The following is an 18,713-nucleotide window of genomic DNA, read 5'->3' on the forward strand; positions in this document are numbered from 1 at the left end:
TGAAGGTAGAAATGACAATATTTGGCAACAGACTGGATATATGGAATGAGTGTGTGAGAGAGAGGAAGAGGATGACATTGAAGTTTCAAGCTTGGGTGACTGGGGAGATGATGGTGCTCTTGAAGTATCAGAGAAGTTAGCAAGACTTGAGGAGAAAGATAATGAATTCTATTTTGGACTTGTTGAGTCTGAAATGCCTAGGGGACATCCCGTTCCAATCCAATCCACATGAAGACTCTACCATGTGCCAGTGCCAGGTAAGGGGATACAATTAATAAAAGGAAAGATAGTCCATGCCCTCAAGAAGCTTATAATCTAATGGCGGTAGAGGGGAGACAACATAAAAAGAGGCAAGAAGGTGTGTGGGGTGAGTGGGCACACCATGAGCTATCTTGTTCCATGGAGTTTTTTTGAAACCAGGCAGGGCAGTAGATGCAAAGTAGAGTGAGCTGAGCCAAGTTCTGCCCTCTATATGGGAAGGCTATGAGAATTTATTTTTTTTTCATGTACTATATTAATGTCTAATAAGGGTTGTGGATTAGAGAGAATTTCAATGTATTTCTGTGCCTGGGTTCTGGACCAAAGACTCTGCTTTTTACATTTTCTTTGTCCTTAGGAATCCTAAAGAATGTCTTCCTTTTAATGAAATTTGGTTAATAAAGTGAGACAAGGATTCTCTTCCTGCCTATATGATTTCCATCATATGGGGATGAGGAGGGGTGGATAGTTTGATGGACCACCTCTTTTAATTAGCTATTTACCAGTTAGAGATGTCTTGGGATGTTTAAGAATCATGAGCTCCCTAAAGTGTGTATATATAGGACTGGGCCAGGAGAGAGGAGGTCATCCAGTTGCCTGGAGACTCATTTGGCCACTTTAGAGTCTTGATCAGTCAATTGATAAGTTATTTTAAAATGAAGAAATGCCACCTCTTGAGAATTTCAGGTATCACAAGGTATTGGAAGGATTTTGGTACTCTGCCCTCCAGCCCTCCAAATGGAGAAGAGAAGGGGCTTGGGAAGATAGTGCCAATCAAGGTTAGAGTTAGTTGCTTGATGGTGAGTTCAAATCCAGCCTCAACCACTTAGTAGCTATGTGACTCTAGGCAAGTCACTTTACCCTTTTTGCTTCAGTTTCCTTATCTGTAAAAATGAGCTGTAGAAGGAAATAGCAAACTGGTCCCGTATCTCTGTCAAGAAAACCTCAAAAGAGATATGATTGGGGATGCAGACTTTAAACGATCACCCTAGTGCAAATATCAATAATATGGAAATAGGTCTTGATCAATGAAACATGTTAAACCCAGTGGAATTGTGTGTTGGCTATGGGAGGGGGTGAGGGGAGAGGAAGGAAAGAATATACATCATGTAACCTTGGAAGAATTTTCATAATTAATTAATAAAATAAAAATAAATTTAAAAAAGAAAAGAAACAGATTCAGCCAATTGCATGTTGATTTAGAAAAACACATACAAAGAAAAAAAAAAAAAGAAAACTCCAAAGGGAGTTACAAAAAGACAGATGAACTTCTTCATGGATACAGAGCCAGGCCTAGAGACCAGAGGTCCTAGGTTCAAATCTGACCTCAGACACTACCTAGCTATGTGTTAAAAATCATTTAACCCCAATTAGAGGTTAAGGTCCTTAACCCAGGACCTCCCATCTCCAGGCCTGGCACTCTATGTTACTGAGTCACCTAGCTGCCCACCCAAAAAAATGTCAATGTTGGGTAAAGCAACCTTAATGAGTAAAAGCAGTTATTTCCAAATAATATTTCCACACTGTTATGTGTGGGACACTGATTGACTAATATACTTTTAAGGTGGAGTCTAGTTAGGTTGTATTAATGTTATTATGAAGCTACATTGCTTGGGGCAATTTTTATGCAGAGGTCTCTGTATTCTTTCATCATTCAGCAGAGCAATCTTAAGTGACAGATTGCCCAAATCTGGGCTAAAGCATACGAATAGACAATGACTATTAGTAAATTCATTTGGTCCCATTTGTAGTTTCAAGTTGAAGGAGAATAATTTGTTTACTTAAGAGTCTTCCTTTGAAAACAACTGTCATTAAATTGTAAAAATATAGACTTAGGCTAGATCAAAAGGCCCTCAGAAATCATCCCAACCTTTCATTTTTCAGATGTGGAAATCGAAGCACAAGGAGAAGAAGTGATTTCATGGTCACACAAGTAGTAACCAAGCATGGGATGTGGAGTGTGAACCAAGGCCTTCCAGCTCCAACGCCAGCTGGCTACTCTTTCCACTGGGCCCCTGCTCTGAAGTCTAAGATGGCAATATACACATACTTTGGAAATTCAAGTATAATATCTCTTACTGACAGGTTTAATACCTGTCATAAAGGAAGGAGAACTTGTCCAAACAAACAGATGATTATAGTTGACAATAGAAATGTAAATATGGACCTATTTAATGAATTAGCTCATAGTTGTTCTTTATTTAGGAGTCTTAATTCAAGTTCAGAGTGACAAGCATATTTTTATTTGTCTTACATGCTAATTGGCCTGGTTCAGGCGCAAGTGCACACACACACACACACACACACACACACACATGTTTAATCCATTTAGAGGCCAAGTCTACCCTAGTACAGCAAGATCAATCATCAACCAGGCATACACCAAGCACCAATATACCCAGCACTGTGCTAGCTTCAGTGAAAGCTGCCAAAAAAAAAAAAAGAGATTTGCTCTCTGACCTTCCAGTCCCTTCCATTTAGCTGAAGCAGCAGTTATTTAATAAAACAATTAGAGAAACATTAAAAGTCGTACTACATAATAAAAAAGAATATCGTCAAATTATTTGATAAAACAATTAGAGAAGCATTAAAAGTCGTACCACGTAATAAAAAAGAATATCATAGAGAGGAAAGGATTAGAGCTATTATGGAATTTTTAATGGAATGAGATTCCAAATGGGCCTTGTGCCTAAAGACAGGAGGAGCTGTGTTCAGATTTGATCTCAGATACTTTCTAACCCTGTGACTCTGAGTAAGTCACTTAACTCCCATTGCCCAGCCCTTATGGCTCTTCTACTTTGGAACCAAGACACAATATTGATTCTAAGGCAAAAGGTAAGAGTTTAAAAAATAAAAATAGTTTTAAATAGGCCTTGAAAGACCTAGACTAACCCAGAAGAATAGGAAGGAGTTTTGGAGTGAGGGAACAATACAAATGAAGATGCTAGGGCAGAAATGGAGAACCGGATAGAGTGGTGGTGGGAGATAGTGAGGAGAAGGGGCAGCCTGGATTCCTGGTGTCATCGCTATAAGAGACAGGCAATCTGGAAGCATCCGTTTTTTGTGGTCCAAGTGGTGGTCATCATTACCTGGAGAAAAATCAGCCCCATAGAATCACAGATTTAAAAATGGAATAAATAACATTTTAGATATTATTTAAGCAATGCCCTTATTTGGCAGATGAGGAGACAGCCCAGAAAGGTTGTGATTTACCCACACACAGAAGTAACAGTCTGAGCCCGGATTAAAAAATGGGTCCACTGACTTCCAAATCCGTTGTTTTCCCCCTCCCCCCCCTCCCCATGCTGTCACAACTTTGTCACTTTGCTGAGTTGGAAGGAGACCAACTAGTCCAACCTATGCCTGACTGAGAATGCCCTCTATAACATTCCTGATGGGTGGTCACCCAGCTTTTGCTTGAAGACCTCTGGGGTGGGGTGGGAGGAATCCAGTAGATCCCAAGGCAGCCCACTCCATTTTGATACAGTTCTAATCAGTGGCATCCTGCAGCCATCTCATACTGGCTTCTTGCTGTTGGAGAGTTGTTTTAGTCGTGTTTGATTCTTCATGACCCTATTTGGAGTTTTCTTGGCAAAGATCTGGAGTGATTTGCCATTTCCTTATCCAGCTCATCGTACAGAGGAGGAAACTGAGGGCAAATGGGATTAGGAGACTTGCCCAGGGTCACACAGCTAACATCGGAGAGGCTGGATGTGAATTCTGGTCTGCACGTCTTTGGATCTTGCGCTCACTCCACTGACTTACTCATCTGCTCCCATCATACCTGCTTGCTGGAGCCCATCAATTGCTAAAATGACAATGTGAGCACTTACACCTCAGAAATCAGCAATTTACAAATCAGGGCTTGCATCATTGCTTATCAGGTCATTTAGACCTTAGAAATTGTTGGGGGGGGGTGCAGTTAATACAGATTAAACTGGAAAGTGTCTTTGAACCCCCCTGGTTCTAATGGATCAGCCTGAATCGGCTTCCCTCTCCATCCCCTGCCTCTACCCATTGCTCTTAGCTGAACTCTCAGTGGCCAAAATTTCATCCCTCTCCCAAAGGACAGCCCTTCAGACACTTTCTAGTGACTGTGCCTTCCTGGAGTCTTCTCTTCTCTAGGTTGAACGTCCCCAATTCCTTTGACTGATCCTCATCGCAACACACATGATAGAAACAATTTACGCATCCTCCTCACTCACTAGATTAGGGGTCAGAAGATTTGGGTTTAAATGTTGACTCTGCCACTTAATTCTTGTGTGACTGAGCGGTGATTCACTTAATGGCTACGTGCCTCAGTTTCCTCCCCTGTATAACGGGGTGGAGGGTAGGCTAGATGTTCCCTAAAGCACTCTTCTGCCCACCACCTCGGAGTACATATTTACATACTATTCATCTGTATTCATCTCTACAGATCTGGATATTCAGGGATACAATAGAAACACACAAATAGGATAGACCGTGGTGGTTTATGGCTTGAAGAATCAGATAATGGGGAAATGGGGATGACAGTCGCCACTGACTGGGTGGAGGGGGACAGAAGATGGGTAGTTGAGTAGGCAGCAGTGGGGGTAGGTAGAGAAAGGAGAGCGGGAGACTCTCGAATTCTAATATGAATGACAAATGACTACCGGACTTAGATCCCTAACAGATACTGGGGCTAGCTAGCCCCAGTGCCCCATCTCCATTCATTCAATCAGGGCCTCATCTGCTAATAGGCAGTTTTAGCCCCAGTCGGTCTAGCCCCGTCTATGTTTAGTGATGTGTACGCCTCAGGAAAGAATCCCTAAAAATCCGGGGACCCCCTGCTTCTCCACAATCTCCCCACCCCGCTCCCCAAAAGATTATGAATATTCCGTGGCCTTGACTTTGAGTTGGAATGACTAATCACAAGCAAACACCCTCCCTGGGCCTGGGCGGGGACAATGCCCCCCATAGCTTTGCTGGATTCTTTCTTTTATTTTAGATTCTAATGACTCCGGGCCACTGTTCATTCCCCTTCCACCCCCACCCCCTGCCCAGCCCCCAGCCCTCCTCCTGCCAGGCTGTTTTCCCGTCCCCCAAGCTAGTATCAACAGTTACAATATGACAGGGCAGGCTAAGAAACCGAACACACAACACTCAACCTTATTTACTTTTGAAATCCTTGCTCCCGTTTAGCTGGGGGCTGTATTGTGCCCCTGCCGTTAGACTGGGAGCCCTTATGCAAATGCAAAACAACACTCCATCTTTTCTCCCCTCTCTAATTGACTATTTTCCTTCCTTCCCATGGCTGCTATAGCCCTGGATGCGCAATTCAGGACCCCCCCCCCCTTTTTTTTTCTTCTTCACCAATCCAGGCTTCCGCGTTGTTAATCTAGTTACTTTTCCATCAACACATTTGGTGAAATAGACAAAGGGGAATAATCGTATCCGTGGCTGTTGATGTTCAATTAACCACGTAACCTTTGTGTGCGTCCGTGTGTGTGTGTATGTGTGTGTCTCCTTTCCTCTTTCTCCCACCCTCCCGATTCTTCTAGCAAGCTGCCGGCTCCCAGACTGCAGCTTTTTCTCCGGGGGGCACTAGCTTGCAGGCGGCCCTTCCCCGAGAGGGATCGCTCAGGACCATGCAACCCCCCTCTCCCCACCCCCAAACCAGAGGTTTCCCAGGCATCTCATCACTTCGGACCTTTTAAACCCTGGGAATTGGAGGGCAGATTGGGGCACCTGAGCTCCAGGGCCGGTGACCCACCCCCCACTCCCACCGGACTGTGACCCTCTACCGTTTCGGTGCGTCCCTCACTCCCCCCCTCCAATATTTTCCCCCAGCCCCAGCCCCTGCCCNNAAAAAAAAAAAAAAAAAAAAAAAAAAAAAAAAAAAAAAAAAAAAAGCCATTTTCTCGCCATTGTTTCGGGGCAGCAGCTGTCATTTACGCCGGCGTTATGCATTCTCCACTGTACCATGCTAATTTTTCGAGGGACAATTTTTCGACAATGACGACTCCAGCTCGGAACAGAAACCCTTTATGGCGCTGGCCCCAGGGAAGCGGCGAACCCTGCCAAAGCAAACAAAGGATCCTTGCTCCGACTGAGCATGTCTCTGCCTTTGATACGGTGTGAAGTTCACAGAACGCTGCCTCCAATCTGCACAGAGTTAACACCTGGTCCAGTGCCTTCTGGCTGCTAATCAAGATATCAATCAATTCTGACCGACAAATACATACAGAGGGAGAGAGAGGATCCGCTCGGATCTCTCTCGGGAGGGGGGCCGGGGGCACAGGGCGGAGAGAGAGCTAGGGGCAAAAAGACACCAGAAAATACCCTCTGTAGGTACTGGCGACCCTCCCCTAGGACCTAGGCCCTTTGGCAATGGGGCCTGGGACCTGGGGGGTGGAGGGGGGGGCGGGACCCAGAGCAAAGACTAAGCCACTTAATTAGGCTGATATCATCCCGCCCAAATGTTCCTCGGTGAGGGACGCTTTCATCTTCTGACACCATTGGGTTCTGGGCACCAACATCATTTTGTGATTGAAAGTGAAAACTAATGAGAAATAATTCTGCCTTCTGAAGGGCGCCTGAGGGGGAGGGGAAATGGAGAGGGGACTTGCAGGTGGGGAACTTCAGGGTCTGGAGAGGCCTGGCCCTACCATCGGAATTGAGGGTATCAAGAAGGAAAGGGACCCCGATTCTCCCCGTGAACTGTTTGCTTCCTCCACGCGTCTGCCTCTATGGTGGTGATGAAGGTGGGGATAAGAGGAAAGACGTAAAGGAACCTGGGGTCAAGGAGACAAGGAAGATGTGATTGTAAGTTGTCCGATGAAAATAATTGGTTACATTCATATGACCTGCAAGTCAATCTAGCTCAAGGGTTGTTATCCGCATTTTCTGGATGAGGAAACTAAGGCTCAGAGAAGTTAAATTACTTGTCTAGGTTGACTTAACTAGCTAGAGCCAGGACTGATTCCAAGTTCAGTGCCCTTTCCAATGTGACTCCATATCTCGGTGCTTCCAAAGCTCTCTCCAGTCCCTTGGTGATATAGTAGAAAAGCAGTAGTCTTCAGTTCTAGGAATGCGTTGGTCATTAACCAGCTGGATGACCAAGGGTAAATCACTTCTGTTTCACCAACAGAGAACAGAAAGAGAAACTGAGGGAGTGAGAGTACTATTGATGCTTTCCAGGTTTTCTTTCGGGCAGATAGGTGGCAAAGTGGAAAGAATGCCCATCCGGAGTCAGGAAGGCTCATCTCCCTGAGTTCAAATTTGACCTTAGACACTTACTAGTAATGTGACCTTGGGCAAGTCACACATACCCTGCTTACCTCGGTTTTCTCATCTATAAAATGAGCTGACAAAGGAAATGGAAAATTATTCCAGTATCTTTGCCGAGAGAACCCCAAATGGGTTCAGGAAGAGTTGGATATGACTGAAAAACAACTAAACAACAATAGTTTCTTTTAGTATTAAGATTCTTTTGCATTTTGGGAGAGGGATAGTTCTGGATTTATGCATTCATACGTGCATAGAACTCCCAATGAAGAAACTTTCTCTACCAATGCAGATTAGCAACTATCTAGTAATTTTTAGTTCTAGAGATTTAGTAGGACCACTGAGAAATTAATGACTTGTCCAAGACCACCCAGCCATTTTGTGTAAGAGGCAATATTTGAACCCAGGTTTTCTTGACTGAGATCAGCCAGCCCTCTATCTTCAATGCCACATTATTTCTCATTTCTTACATGTCTAATGTTTTATGGCTCCATACATTCACTGATCTCAGCTTTCTTACAACATAAGCAACGTGGTATATTAGAAAGAACCCTGGTTCTGATAAGAAAACCTCAGTCCATATCTCAGTTGTATTTACCAGATGCATAATCTTAGTAAGTCATTTTACTTTTCTTGGTCTCTGTTTTCTCATTTGTAAAATATGTTGGACTATATGGCCTCCGAGTCCCCTTCCACCTCTGATCCCATAATCTTATAGAACTCTTACAAATCTCATCTCATAGTAGGAATTAGTGATTTTGTTTGATTGAGAAAATTAGGATTAAAATGGTTGAAAATTGCTTCTTGAATATTGAACCCTACTACTCAGTAGGGCGAATTCTATAGTCCTTTATACTTTTTCTATAGTCCTTTATGGTTTTCAAACTAATTTCACACCTAATATTTCATCCAACCATCCCAACAGCCCCATAGAGCAGGTAAGAAAGCAAAATTCAAATGAAGTGTTGGACAAGTTCAAGGAGAGGTTGGCTGAGCACTTGCTGGGGATATTGTTGAGGGGATGGCCTATGTGACTTTAAAGGTCCCTTCCAATGCTGACTTTAGGGCAGATCTCCATTTTAATGACCAGTAAACTAACACCAGAAATTAAGTGACTGTCAAGATAGGCAACAGAGCCAAAATAAGAACCTAGGATTTCTGAATGATTGTCCAATGTCCTTTCCACTGTCTTTCACAGTCTCTAACTATAATCAATTTCTGGTCCAGTAATTAAACCAGCACAGTCGATGAGAATTAGATTCCCAGCCCAGGCAACAAACTTTCCTTTAATAAGGGACTAAAACTTGTGCACTTTAGACACATTTATAGCACAAATAATTTATATTTCTAGCTTATATTTGATGTGATCAAATATATTGCCCTGTTTGTACAGATAAAGAACAAATCTATATTTGAACAATTACCTCAAATGCTCTAGTAATAACTTATGTAGCTTATATTTATACTTATTGTGAAAAGTTACTAATAGCCTCATAATTTAATTCTAATTATTACAACTTGGTGACCTTTTAACTATTACATTATATAAGTAATAATTTAATAGCTTACATTTAATATATTATCAAGTGCATAGTTGGAAAATCTTGAACCCCTAAAGACTGCATTGCCCAGAATTCCTTTCTGTATTACCTATAATGCTTTTCCTTTTGTTTACATTTGCATGGTCACATTTGTTTAAGTTCTGAGGCTCCACCTCATTCTTTCTCTTTTGCTCCTGGGAGTGGGCTGGTTAGTAAACTTTTAGTTAGGTCTCTTTTGTTAGTTATTATTAATGAAACTTTATTAAATATAATATTTAGTTATTGGATATTAATTTTAAAATCCACACAAATATCATATTGCCCTGCTTATGCAGATTAAGAACAAATCTATATTTGAACAATATCCCCCAGATGACCTAGAAATAGCAAATCAATGCCGTATATTGGTTCTAAGGCAGAAGAGCAGTAAAGGATAGGCAATAGAGGTCAAGTGACTTGCCTAGGGTCATATAGCTAGAAGTATCTGAGGACAGATTCGAATCCAGGACCTTCAGTCTAGCTTTCTCTCTATTCAGCCATTTAGCTGTCCCCAACAAATCTATTTTCAAAATTCAACAAAGTGGAAAAACCTACTGCTGGTCCTTAGTCTTACTGAGTCTCTGCACCAGCTGTTTCTCCTCAGCAATCACTCTCACGAAATCATCAGCAGCAACAGCAGCAGTAGCGACTTTAAGGTTGATGGGGAGGTCACATGTCAGCTGGAGATCCAGCGTCAGAAAGAAAGTTTTGGATTCAAGTCCTGACTATGTGAGCTAGGGCAAGTAACTTAATCTCTGATAGCCATAGGTAGAACTCTATAAGACTGTCATATGCTAAGCAGGGGCTCATTACTTTTAGTAGAAAATTCATCACCAGTAGTAGATCTCATTGAAAGTTCCATACATTAATGAAATCAAAGGTTCTACACTGAAAAAAAATGCTCATAATAGATCCATGTAGTAAGTAAGTAAATGCCCAGTCATTTCGGTTGTGTCCTACTCTCAATGATCCCATTTGGGGGTTTCTTGGCAAAGATACTGGAATGGTTTGCCATCTCTTTCTCCAGCTCATTTTACAAAGAAATGGAGCTTTGCTTGCATGGTGAAGTGACTTACCCAGGGTCACACAGCTAGGAAGAGTCAGAGGCTGGATTTGAATTCATGAGGGTAAGTTTTTCTAATTTTCAGCCCTGCCATTGTGCCACTTAACTGCCATGGGAATGTGGGGAGGGGGGCAATTTTCCAAGTCATCTAGCAATTAGCACCATTACCCTTTTTGCCATAGGTCCATTCCTTCTCTGCCCCACCCTGTCCCACCATCAGACCACCACCATTCTACCACTAAACAGACTAATAGCAAATGAGCAGAGATTTCTCAATACATGTATGTGTGATACCAAAAGAAGGATAATAACACCTGCCCCTTTCTTACCACACCACTGTGCTGTCAGGATGAATGATGGACTATGTTGGAAGGGCTACAAACTTCATCACAAGGAAGAATACTGCTCCTTAAATACTGAAGAATGTCATTATGACTATTGTTGCCATTGTTATCTAATTTGGCCTGTCAGCCAGCTGCAGGAGGGCTGCAAAGATCTGGGAAAGCAGAAACCTACAATTAAGGAATCATACGGCTTTAGAACTAGAAGGGACCTTAGTAGGACATCTAGTCCAGATGAGCAAACATTGAAGTACAGGAAGACTCTCATATCTTCATTCAACAAACATTAATTACTTCCCAGGTGTAAGGCACTAGGGAAGATACCAAGATAAGGCACTTTTCATCAAGGAGTCCAAAGTCAATGACAAAGCCCAGAATAGTACCCAAGTCTCTTGGCTCCCTGCCCTAGATCCTGCAGAGAGCTGGACTTGGAGTTAGGAAGACTTGACTTTGAACTCTGACTCAGACACTTACCAGCTGTGTGATTCTGGCCACATCACTTAATATCTCTTAACCTCAGTTTCCTTATTGGTGAAATGGGGATAATAATAGCACCTACCTCAGAGTGTTGTGAAAACAGAATGAGATAATACATGTGTATACATATCTATCTATCTATCTATCTATCTATCTATCTATCTATCTATCTATCTATCTATCTATCTATCTATCTCTGTGTATCTATCTATATTTGTATTTGTAAAACTACAAGTTTTATATAATTTTTATCTGCTATAATACCTGATTAGGTTGGAAAATTACCTCTTGAATGTCTAACCTATTTTTTTATGGGTATTTTCCTCAAAACATATCACTAGAAAAGCAGAGTAGTGATTATTAATTTAAAACTGGAAGGGACCTTAGAAAGCATCTAATTTAATGAGGGGATGCCCATCAATTGGGGAATGGTTGGACAAATTGTGGTATCTGTTGGTGGTGGAATACTATTGTGCTGAACAGAATAAAGAACTGGTGGAATTCCATGTGAACTGGAACGACCTCCAGGAATTGATGCAGAGTGAAAGGAGCAGAGCCAGAAGAACATTGTACACAGAAACTGATACACTGTGGCACAATCAGACATAATAGACTTCTCTACTAGTAGCAATGCAAGGATCCAGGACAATTCTGAGGGTCTTATGAGAAAGAACACTATCCACATTCAGAGAAAGAACTGTGGGAACAAAAACAACTGCTTGATCACATAGGTCAATGGGGATATGATTGGGGATGTAGACTCTAAACGATCACCCTAGTGCAAATATCAATAATATGGAAATAGGTCTTGATCAATGACAAATGTAAAACCCAGTGGAAAACCCAGTGTCAGCTATGGGAGAGGGGTGGGAGGAGAGGAGGGAAAGAACATGAATCTTGTAACCATGAGAATTTTTTCTTAATTAATCAATAAAAAAAAGAATACCTAAAAAATCATCTAACTTAATTTCCTCTTTTTACAAATGAGAAAGTTGTGGCCTAAAAGGTTAAGGAAGTTGCCCAAGATGACACAGAAAAAAGACAAACCAAGATTTGAACCTAAGTCTTTTTATTATAAATCCAATGGTTTTCTCATTGCACTTTGGATTTCTTGAATTCTATTCTGTGATCTCAGGGCTCATAAGCAACTGGAGCATGTAGGCATCTGAATCAGCTGTCTGCTCCATGAATTCAGGTTCTTCATTCTCCAGTCAGTCATTGTTAGCTGGTTAATAATTGAGTATTTATGGAACACCTCTTTTATGCTAGCACATTTCGGGGTCTTAAGTGGCATGGTGCATAGAGTGCTGGACCTGAAGCCAGGAAGATTTGTCATTCTTGAGTTCAAATCTGGCCTCAAATACTAACTGTGGGACTCTAGGAATGTCAGTTAACATTGTTTGCCTCGGTTTCTTCATTTGTAAAATGAGTTGGAAAAGGAAATGGGAATCACTCTAGAATCTTTGCCAAGAAAACCTCAAATAGGGACACCAAGAGTCAGACATGATTGAAAAATGTCTGAACAAGAAGAAGAAGAAGAAAGAAATGAAAGAGTGCCTGTTTTCAGAGAGATTACTGCTTATTTGAGAAGACAAGATTCTCAGACATAGAAAGATGAATTATAAGAATTATAAGATCTTTCATCAAATGCCATCCTATGTTTGGCAATATGATACAGTGGAAAGAGTCCAGAATTTAGAGTCTTGAGTTCAAATGATACATACTACCTGGGCAGGTCATTAACTTCTTTGGGCTTCTGGCTCCTCAAAGGTAAAAACCTCGAAAGTTAAAGTGGCTGGACTAATGACCTCTCAAGCCTGTTCCAATTCTGAACCCATCATCTTGTGATCTTATGACCTTGAAAGGTGAGTGAGCCTTTGGGACCCCCCCCCCCGTACTGGAAACCAAATTGGGGGAAGGGGAGAAGGAAAACCCAATCAAATCAAACAACCCAACAACCAAAAAAAAAAAAAAAAAAAAAGAACACCCAGAGATCGTTGCAAAGATAAAGACTCTGGGGAAACCACAGCCTCACCTGGCAGGTTTCAACACATGCCTCCAGTTTGTTTACCAACCTGAAGCTGAGTTAGGGAGTCCAAGCCCTGAACAATATCAGGAACAATGGGCTGGGGGATGGACTGTACTTCTAAACTGACTTTTAAAAGGGTTGTCTCCACATGTAGCTAAGCTGATATGGTGAAAACAGAACAGAATCATAGAATGTTAGAGATGAAAGAGAGGTTAAAGATCATCAAATTTAGCCTGATAATTTTACAGAGGGGGAAACTGAGACCCATCCGGAGGAAGTGACTTGCCTTAGGTCCCAGAACCAATATTATTAGGTGTTTTTTTTTTCTTTTCCATTTCCAATAAAATATCCTTGCTTTTCTGCTTCAGTCAATTGCTTGGGATTTTCTAGCCATCTGATGTTTGGGCATCGTGTGTCCAGTCTGTGGGCATGCATTGTTATCAGGTAGCTCCTTGGAGGACAATGGATGGAAGCCATCAGCAAAGCTGATAAAATAAATTTATTACTGATATTCCTCTTCTACCCTTTGTGCACCTGTCTGCCCTTCCAGTACATTTACTCTATCACTTCATGCCTTCCTTTCTTCTCCCCAAACTTTGCTTCCAATTAGAGTCAGGTAATCTCCCAGGAGGGGTTATTTGAATTATAATAAGGGACCCTTTTGAGTAGTGAACCTGTTGTGAGCCAGAAACAATCACTTTGCAAATTTGAAACACCTCATAAATGTTAGTGAATATTAGGAGTTCACAGGAAGAACAGGTCACTGTGGACTGGAGGAAAACTCTTTAAGGAGGAGGTGAACAGTGAATTAGGTCTTGAAGGATGAGAAGGAATTGGCTAGTGGGAAAAAAGGAAACAACATATTCTCCCTAAAAACTTCCCATGAGCCACATTCTACCTTTATAAAGGTGACTTCCAAATCTTGATCTGTTGATCAAATATTTCCACTGAGTTCTAGCATCCTCTCAGCAACGAATTATAGCAATTTAAAGTTGAAAGGAAACATGGAAACCATACATTAAAGTCCAAACCATACCTGTCTAGGAATCACAGAATTTTAAAGCTGGAAATAGTCTCAGCAGTCATCTACTCCACCCTGTACTCCAAACAAATCCCTAGTATAAGCTACTCTCAGATGGTCATCCATCATGTGTTTGACAATTTACAAAGATAGAGAAGTTGTCATCTCCTAAGGTGTGGAAATGGTGTGGGGATGGACTGTACTTTGAAAAATCACATAATTTTTTCCCAATTACATGTAAAAGTAATTTTTAACATTCCTGAGTTCCTGATACAGAGCGAAATAAGCAGAACTGGAAGAATATTGTACATAATAACGGCAATATTGGACAATGATTGTCTGTGACAACTTGGCTACTCTCCACAATGCAATGATCTGGAACAATCCTGAAATACTTATGATGGCAAATGCTATCCACATCCAGAGAAAGAACTGCTGGAGTCGTTGTTCACATCAGTGTGTCTTTGGTTTCATTTTGGGGTTTTGATTATGTACCAGTGTGCTCTTGCAACAAGGACCAATATGGGAGTGTGTTTTGCATGACAATAAAAATGAAAAAAAAAGATAAAACCCTTAGAAAGTAAAGTTTGAATTCCAAATTCTCTCCCTTTTGATCTAAATTATTAATGTGCAATCATGCAAAACATATGTCGATATTGGTCATATTGTGGAATAAGACATAATAAAACAAAAAAATGAAGAAAAGAAAATGAAAATAATATACTTCAGGTCTGCATTCAGCTCCATCAATTTTTTCTCTGGAGACAGATAGCATTTTTCATTGTGAGTCCTCTTGGGACTGTCTTGGATGATTGTATTGCTGAGAGGAGCTAAGTCATTCATAATTGATCATTGTACCATATGACTGTTACTAAGTATGATATTCTCCTGGTTCTGCTCATTTCATTCTGCATCAGTTTATAGCTTTCTAGGTTTTTCTGAAATCATTCTACTTGTCATTTCTTATAGCATATTCATAGCATGATAGTATTTCATTACAATTATATACCACAATGTGGATAGACTATACTTTTTTAATTTGAAAAAATTTATTTAATTAATTTAGAATATTTTTCCATGGTTACATGATTTATGTTCTTTCCCTCCTCTCCCCTCTCCCCCGTAGCCAATGAGTAATTCCACTGGGTTTTACATATGTCATTGATCAAGGCTATTTCCACATTATTATTTTCATTAGGGTGATAGCTTAGAGTCTACATCCCCAGTCATGTCCCCATTGACCCATGTGATCAAGCAGTTGTTTTTCTTCTGTGTTTCTACTCCTACAGTTCTTTCTCTGGATGTGGATAGCGTTCTTTCTCATATGGACTATACTTCTAAACTGGATGTTTAGCCATTAACTTTTGGACACTTCTAATTTTTAGAGGTTCCCCAGTCCTTACTACTTACTTCAAGGCAAAATTTGCCTTTTTTTTACAGCTTAGTTTTAGAACTGGAAGGAAAGAAACATGCATTTATGAAGTATCTACTATGTGCCAGGCAATGTGCTAAGCATTTTTACAAATAGTATCTCATTTGATCCTCCCAATAACTCTGGGAGGTGGGTGCTATTATTAGCTCCATTTTACATGTGAGGAAATTGAGGAAGACAGAAGTTAATTGACTTGACAAGAGTCACACAGCTATTAAGTGCCTAAAGCCGGATTTGAACTAGGGCCCAAAGCTCTAGCTACTATACCATTGGCTGGCTTTTAAATGGAAAGGATCTCAGCAGTCATCTAGTACAAAGCTCTCCTTTTGCATATTGGAAAAATGAGGACTAAGGAAGGTAAGTGACTCACTCAAGATGGTTCTAAAGTCGATGTTTTTTCCAATAGACCATCCTCTACCCCCAACAAATGAAGGCCTCCAAGGAGGGAACACTTGTAATCCAGCCCCTCCTGGGCCCATTCTACTTCTGGTTAACTCTAATTGTGCCCCACCTTTTATTGAGCTAATAGCTGCCCCTTTGCATATTCCTCATATAGCTTCTATTCCTGCCTTCTGAAGCCAAGTTAACCAAATCCAATTTTTCTTCCATGATATCTCTTTAGATACTTGAATTGGCTATCATAGCCTTCCACTAAGATTTCTCTTCTCCCTCATAAACTTTCCCAGTTCCTTCAATGATCTCTGCACGTTGTTGTCTCTAATCCTCTCTCCATCCTGGTCACCCACCTCTGGATCCCTTCCGACTTATGAATGGTTTTTCCATCTGTCTCTTAGATAATTCTATCTGTATTTCTTTCTGGTACCTTGAATTCAACATGTCTCAAACCAAACATTTTCCCATCAATTAAAATTTTTTTAAAAATTTCAATTTTATGTAGAGAATGGACTCATTTATTCTAAGAGAAGGAAAGGAACAACAATTCCAGAAGTAGTTCTTAGCAACTTTAACAGTTCTGCAATCCTTCTAAATTCTAATTTCTGTTAATGGCACCACTAACCTCTCAATCACCCAGGCTTATAACTTTGGAGTCATCTTTGACTTGTCTCCCTCCCTTACCAATCATCTGCCAAATTCTATTTCTTTTATCTACTTGACATATCTCCTATCCATTTATTTTGATATCACTCTAAATCAGACACTCATATTACCTTCTAGCTGGGTCATGATAATCGTCTGTTCACTAGTTTTCTTGCCTCTAGTATCTTAGATCTCAATTCATTCTTGACAAAGCTGCTCAAATATAGATCTGTCCTTTGCTCAATAAACTTTGATTACACACACTTCTTAACCTGCCATTTAAGGCCCTCCACAATTTGACTTCAAGTTTCCCTTTGAGACTTTCATCCCTTCCTCTTTAATCTAGCCAAAATATCCTCTCTTGTGTCAACTGCCCCCTCTCTCTGTACCCCCAACTCCCCATTGCCTGAAATAAACACCTTTGTGTCTCCATCTGTTGAAGTCCTTCTAGGCCTATCTCAAATGCAAATGTCATCATTGAGCCTTTCTTCATTACTCTTTCCTTTGTCCCCTACAACATCCCCACTCTTGAACTAAAAATTATCTCTCCTTCCCAAAATGTTCATAGAGTACTTTGGAATATATGACCAAAGGATCATAGATTTCGAACTGGAAAAGTCTTCAGACCCCCTTCTTTTAGACTGTGACTGAACCAAGATCTCTCAGCTAAGTAAGTTGGCAGTTATCTTCTGCCTCTATCTCCATCTCTCTTTCCAAGAAAACCAGCTTTCCTTTGGTCCTATCACACTACCTTGAGACACAGTTATTTGAGTGTGTGTCATTTCTCTCCCAGACTCTCTCCATCATTAGAGTTTGGCCTTGAGGTGAGGGACTATACAATCTTTTATCTTTTGTTCACTCAAGACTGGAACAATGCTTTATACATTCTTTTTCGGAGTAGGCAGAGGATGTGTGAGACAGGTAGGGAATCAGTATCTGTTATTTCATCATTTCAGGGGAATTCAATGTAGAAATTCTCTCTGACAATGCAGATTGGCTATTTAGTCTTTGAAAGCTTTGTGGTTGTTACTTTCATGTGGAATGGAATGGAGAAGCATTTATTAAATGCTTACTGTATGTCCAGTATGGTCACCCAGATTGCATGTGTCAGGGACATGTCCTTCCAACCCCAAGTCTTTCTAGTTCTAAGACTGGCTAATCTACTAGCCTACGATACCTTTTACATAGAGGATAATCAAGAAATATTTGTTGAATTGAACTGAACTGGATATTCCTAACAAAGGGAGGAGCGAGAGATAGAGACAAAGAAAGAAAGAGATCAGAGGTACAGAGACAGAGAGAAAGAGAGAGAGAGAGGGAGAGACGAGAGAGAGAGAGAGAGAGAGAGAGAGAGAGAGAGAGAGAGGAATAGAGACATAGAGAGATGGAAACAGAGACAGAGATGGAGACAGAGAGAGAGACAGAGAAAGGAAGGGAAGGGGAGAGAGAGAGAGGAATAGAGATACAGAGAGATGGAAACAGAGACAGAGAGAAATGGAAACAGAGACAGAGACAGAGAGAGGCAAGGTATGAATGCAGCAATGAGCAAGTCATGAGGATATATCTAGGGAACTGACCTGATTCAAGTCAAGGGGACATTCCATGTGGGTTAGGTTAGGTCAGATTATAGAAAGCCTTGAATACCAGGATGAAGAATCTGAGCTGCTACAATAGGCTACCCTGGCTCCCTAAGCAGGGGAGTGACATGTTGAAAGCACTATTTAAGGGAGATTAGTTTAATTATAAAAAATCAGTATGTGGCAGGGGTCAGTTTATCCACACCCTCGGTATAACTTCTGTCATAGAGATAATGGGATGTCATCACACAAGCAGACCTCCTTAGGCTGCCCGAATGGATGTTTACCATCCATGGACATCCTCAGCACTCACTGTTCACAAACACTGATATTTACATTCTTCCTCTCCTCTTTCCCCTGACAAAGAAAATGGAAATGGCAGGATTCAATGGGCAGTTCCAGCCTCCCCCCTTCTCCCCACTCCCATCCGAAAGAAAGGCCCAAAGAGAAGACAATGCTAGGGATCCCTCTCAGCTGGACTTCAGGGTTGACTGAGGTGACAGAGACAACTTTAGGGGAATCTATTTTTGTTTTGAGCTAGAAAAGAAAGTTAACACTTTCCTCCCTGAATTCCAACATACACAAATTTTATTTCAATTGTTTCAGTCATTCATGTCAGACTCTTCATGACCCGATTTAGAGTTTCCTT

Source organism: Gracilinanus agilis, chromosome 3 (genome assembly GCF_016433145.1).
Source record: "Gracilinanus agilis isolate LMUSP501 chromosome 3, AgileGrace, whole genome shotgun sequence".
NCBI lineage: Eukaryota > Metazoa > Chordata > Mammalia > Didelphimorphia > Didelphidae > Gracilinanus > Gracilinanus agilis.